The sequence below is a fragment of the Balaenoptera acutorostrata genome, chromosome 18, assembly GCF_949987535.1.
Source record: "Balaenoptera acutorostrata chromosome 18, mBalAcu1.1, whole genome shotgun sequence".
NCBI lineage: Eukaryota > Metazoa > Chordata > Mammalia > Artiodactyla > Balaenopteridae > Balaenoptera > Balaenoptera acutorostrata.
Genome location: NC_080081.1, coordinates 68425752 through 68431721, shown reverse-complemented (window position 1 = coordinate 68431721; position 5970 = coordinate 68425752). Strand labels below are relative to the sequence as shown.

The window sequence follows — 5970 nt, the reverse complement described above, 5'->3', positions numbered from 1 at the left end:
AGCCATCCAGCTCTACAAGGATTGATTCATTAACCACTGAAGTTGCTGACCTTTAATACACCTTGAAAGGAGTTCAAGGTGGACATCAGGAATGAGACACTCTGTGCTCTGGGAAAACTGACACAACAGGCCTTTAGACAGTGTGATAGTTTCAGAAGAAAGTTTTATGAACCCAAACTCATGCATCTTCCCATACTTAGAAAAGCCCTAAAACCATTAACTAAGGTGTCGGTTCTTCATGACTAGCAACAAACTTCTACTGGGATGTGTGCTTGGTTGCTTGCACCCTCTTTGCCAAACTCACATATATACTGACCTCCCCTCTTACCTCTTGGAACAATTTCTCAGAGTTATCTGAGAGGCTATCTCCTGGGCTATAGTCCTCAGTAAGACACTGAATAAACTCTACTCACAGCTTTTACATTGTGCATTTTTTTTAAGTTGACAAGTATATCAAACGTATACAAATTCAGAAATAAATACTTAGAAAAAACTTAGTTCTATTGTTTTCTTTTAATGAGAGGCAATTTATCAGCCATCATGCATTTCCTATCTCATTTAAAAATATCACAAACTGACATTTTGCTAATGTATTACACTTACTCAAAATCATATTTTGTTTTATCTAAGCTTCGGGTAGCATTTAAGTGTTGTCCTGGGAAACTTGTTTACAAGGATTAAGCCCAAGATTAAATATTTTAATGACTAGATGGGGGAATGTTTTCTTTCTGCATCACTTCTCACCCAATTTAGGATATAAAGTATAAATCTTTTTGCAACAAACAAAGCTCCTTGAGAATCAGAGTCTGATTTCAAAACTAAGAAAATGTCATATTAAGTTTTTAAAACTTAAAACAGAAGGATAGTATGGAAACTCAAAGTGATAATTGTAAAGGTTAGGCATAAATCTTTATTTCTTCATCCCCTATAGGAGGAACTATAATCTACTGGTTAGAATTTCATTATAAGCGATCTCTATATTGTAAGAGAGCCCATAGAGAGGGCTGTCACCTCCATCATTTATGCTCCTTTAAATTCTCAAGAATATCACTGGACTTAGCTAAATAATAATCAGGTCACTACTGAGAATTGTTCCTTCTCAGCTAAGCAGTAACCAGGAAAGATCAAGGCATATAGCTACAATTCCAAGTGCATAAGGCACAAGCAAGTTGTTCTTCCAACTGTTCCCTTAAACTCTTGTGGATTTTTAGTGCATGGAACTGAATTAAATGGCAGGAATTTGCAGAGATAACCAGCCCAGGTCTCTACAAAATAAGAAAGAAAAAAAAAGAGGGAGGCAGTGAACCCCGTTAGTATCAAGTCAGACATTTTGGTCGGGGCTGGGCAGGTTTGGTGAGGAATGGAACCAGACAGAGGAAGGGGCTGCATGTCTGTAGAGTTGGAATGGTGACCTGGTCCTGGCTGGTGCTCTCAGAGTTTTCACAGGACTATCCTGAGGTGAACTTGAGCTTCCTATTAGGCCCTTGAACTATGCAAGAATGCTTCCCAAGTGATAACCCTGGACTCCTATGCCTCAGCCCAACTCTACACCTGCTCTTCTAGGCAAACTCTCCACCTCATCCGTCACCTCATCCCTGTGAGTAACTTCATGGAACACATTAGTTATGTGCCATGCATACTAAATTAAAATCTCTTTTAGGCCTCAGACCCACCAGCATCAAATGGGGTGATGTTGATGTGGAGTTCCCTTGTGTCTTTGAGAAGGCTGAGGTTTACTTGAAGGTTAAGTCTTCATCTTTGCCCCTTCTGCTGATTCCCCATGTGCATGCAATGGGAGTGAACCATGAGAAAGCTGAGAGCTCTCTCAAGATCGCCAGGAATGCCATCTGAACCACCAACCACAATGGCTCTCCTGCCCAAGATTATCCATGAAACTTTCACATCGCAGAGGACTCGCCATCACAGTCCATGCCATCAACGCTACCCAGAGACTGATGGTGGCCCCTCTGGCAAACCACGGTGTGAGGGTCATGGTGCTGTCCAGAGCATCATCCTTGCAACCAAAGGCACTGCCAAGAGTGTGTTCTGGATCTGACCTGCCATCTAGAGAAAGCTGCTGAATTCGACAACATCACAAATGTGGTGGAGCAGGTGTCAGAGGGCCCCTGAAGAGCATCCTGGGCAACACTGAGGACTAGACGCTCTCCTGTGACTTTAACAGAGTCACTCACTTCTCCACCTTGACGCAGGGCCTGGCATTGCCCTCAGTGACCCTTTTGTTAAGCTTATTTGTTGGTATGAATTTGGCTACAGCAACCATGTGATAGACCTCATGGTCCACGTGGTTCCAAGGCGTAAGGTTTCCCTGGAAAACAAGCCTAATAGCCTTGAGGTAGAGAGAGGTTCTCAGCTGCTGAGAAGTCCTTGCCTCACCTCTAGCCCCCACCACAGTGAGAAACTCCCATCCCCCACACAATTCTCATTCCAAGCACCTGAAGAACCCTACCTTGTCAGGTACCATCAGCACAATCAATGATACACTGTACTCAGAGGAGGGAAATCTACATGAGTTCCCCTCTGAGAATCACATCCAAGCTCTTTAGTATGACCTTTCTCTTCGTAATTGAGCTCTCAGATTACTTTTCTGTGCTCACTTCGAACCATTCATCCAACCCAATAGCCTATACTTCAGCCATATTGACCTATTTGCTGCATTCTAACAACTCTGTTTTAGTGAACACTATTTCCTTTCCTTGAATGCTCTTTCTATGATCTTTGGCTACCTGATAGATGACAGCTAATCTTGAGGTAATTAATGTAACAGAGTGTCAAAGAAGGAAGTCAGAAAGGGCTGTGGAAGAAAGGTCTTGATAATGAAGAGTTAGCAGTATATTATTACTCACTGAAAAGCAAATCACTGATGATTATTGGTTGTGAAATAGCTAGACATATGATGTTACTGAAGAGGCATGACCCAAATGTCGCCTCTTCTTCATTGTTTTCCCATCCCCATTCCCCACCTCCAATAAAATATCTTCCTGCTAGAATTATTTCCTCCTCTACTATAATGAGAGAGCCAATCCATCACTTGTGAGTTCTTTCATTCCTAAGGTTCTAACAAAGATATGAAGTTTCTTCACTTCTAAGGTTCTCATTTCTAAGGTTTACTTAGAAGGATTCCATTCCTTCCAGCCTCTTCTCTGAGTCCTTATAATATTATACTCATCTTTCCCTCTTTATTGGGGTCTTCCAGTCTATCTACAATTATGCACAGATGCCCCCACCCTGAGTCACTTGACCTTAGTTCCCTTCTAGCTAACATCAGTATTTCTAAACTTTCTCACCCAACAGTTCCGGTGGGCAATATACTGACTGGTATGTCCTCTGTTTTGTTATTAAGGTGTTTCTCCACAGCCCCTTTCAGCTTCCTCCTTCATGCTTTCCACTGTTATCCCAGTTCCCTCAAGGTCATCTAACCAAAAAAAAAAAAAAATTGAGATACCAAATGCAAAGGCCTTACTTTAATTTCTATTTGACATAGATGATCTGTCCAGCTCTTGAAATGCTCTCCTCTCCATCGTCTTCTTTCAGGACACCACAACGCCCCTGTTTTCTCCTATCTTTTCAAGCACACCCTTCAGACTCTCACTTGGATTCCTCCCTCCTCTTCCTCCTTCACCCTAGATATACCCTGGATTCTCATCTCTTTAACAGATGTTTTACTTTCACAATTTTAGCTATGATTCCTGTATGGATTAGTCCCATATCTAAGTCTTGACCTCTCTACCAAGCTCTGGTTCTGACTTCTGTCTGCCTATGGGATGCTTCCACTTATGGATACCACCAACACTTGGTACAACACCTCTACAACTAATTTTCATTATCTCTTTTCCAAAGACACCTGTGTGTCTATGTCTTACATTTCCCTTCCAGAAGAACCACACTGAAACCATGACCAAGAGATAAAGAGCTCTGTTACTTTTAAAGGCTTCCAAAAATGATAATTTCCTAAGCTTCTTTGGCAAACAAACTTTATAAACCAGGCTACAGAGAACTGAAGGAAAATGACGATCCTTTTAAATCTTAAGGTAGAGTTCTGTATTTTAAGGCTATAGATTTAAAAAAAGGCTAATTTTATAAGGAAAATCCCTTTTAGGGAAGCACATAAAGAGATTTAGATAGATTCTTTAAAAGACAAGACAGGCTTAAGAGTACTTACCTTAGAGGGATTATTTATGTAAGATATAAGGCAAAAAGAGATTTTGGAAAAATAAGATGCTGTATGAATGCAAAGATTGTTTCACTCTAATTATGTTAATTTAATTCATTTACTCCATGGGGATCATGCCTTAAAGATTTCAAAAGATTTAGTCATCTGCCTCTGTTACAGATTTACTTTAACTTTTATCTCTTCGGCTATCTACCTTTTCGTCTAGAGGCTTTTGGTACAAAATGTTTCCATTAGAAGAAATATTTGACTAACCCTTTATAATATGAACAGAATAACATGTATTCTGGATTGCTAGCTGTTCTTTGAATAATAAATCTTCCCGCAGTTAAAAATGGATAATTAAGGTCTGTTTTAGAGACTTGATTTCAGAGAAAGGAAGCTCAGTAATTAAAGTGAGAATGAAAAAATGAAAATGAAAACTGATCAGGAGTGAACAACAATTTTCCACTTCCATTTAAAGGAATCTCTCAGGCACTAAATTTTATTCACATTGTCACACAGGCTACTCAAACTATTTATCTGCTTTCCAAATAGTCTCAGATTTTGGGTAAAGGAAATGTAAGCTATGTTATTTTGGCTCTGTAAGATAAACAGGAATGAAAAGCAATTCAAAAGTTCATGTTGCAGTGGAGGCTGAGAAAGAGGGAAAAAAGAGCAAGGATGTGTTGAGCAGGAGAAACTGGCCAAGCCCCTCTGCCCATTTCCTCCCCACCATGGCCTCTTCCTGGGAGAATCCCAGGCAGGCAAGGTCACTATGCCAGTTTTAAGGTTGCTGTGTCTTCAAAACCCATCTGCCTCTCAACATCCTTAAGCTGGCAAGGAACTGCTGGTCATAAGGAACTGCTGTAGGTCTCCAGGACAGACTGTTCTACAAGAGGACCAAAGATATAACTAACCGCAAACAAGGATGCCCTTTATCCACTCTCATGGCGTGGCACTCAAATACATTCAACACCATCGTGGCTTTTAGGTCAGCCCTAACAACAGGAGAGAGGCACCCAGCTCCTGTGAGAGAACCCCTAAACACCTGAACCATCCTCTCCAAGAAAATCTCAAAATCTCATGGAAACTATCAGGAGAGGACCACAAGACGAAAATAAAGCTCTCTTTTTTTTTCTAGACTAATAACGTTGACATTTCCAATGACAATCCACAGCATTCATACCAAACTAAATTGATTAATTATCTCACTTGTCACCTTCATAAAAGTTTAAGTTCTACTTGAGATGACTGGAGAACAGCTTAGCAAAAGTCAAACAAACTAAAACCAAAACCACTAATTGCTCATTATCAGTTGAAGGAGTTTAATTTTTAATATAACCTCTATTCCCTAAACTCTGTTTAATGAAGAAACTAAAGTATTAAAGACATCAATCTGCATAGGTAAGTCTTTAATACTTACAAAAAGTCTAAAGATAATCAAAACAGCCTATTATTAAAGGTTATATGTGGGAGAGTTGGGGGGTTTGATGATGCTCTTGTGGACTCCAGGTAGGCTGGCTCTAAAGAGTGTTTGGTTGCACATCTGTGCATGTGTTCAATCTGTTTGGTAATCTTAAACACTCTATCTATGTCAACTGTTGTATTTATATTAACTTTTTTTTTTTCAGATAGCTTTGAGTGGCATACAGAGGTATGGCTATCTTTCCAAATGATTTTTGTAAAATATAATAGAAGGATTGTGTCCAAAGCATTGGATAGTTTGTTTTTGTTCCACTATTTTTTACCATACATGCACAAACTCAATTGGAATAATATACCTGAAACGTCTCAGAATA

The 5970-nt window shown here is 39.8% G+C and overlaps 1 pseudogene; it reads left to right on the top strand.

Moving 5' to 3' along the window:
• Positions 1-1632: 1632 nt before the first annotated feature.
• LOC130705601 (glyceraldehyde-3-phosphate dehydrogenase-like) lies at positions 1633-2497 on the top strand (annotated as a pseudogene).
• Positions 2498-5970: the final 3473 nt, after the last annotated feature.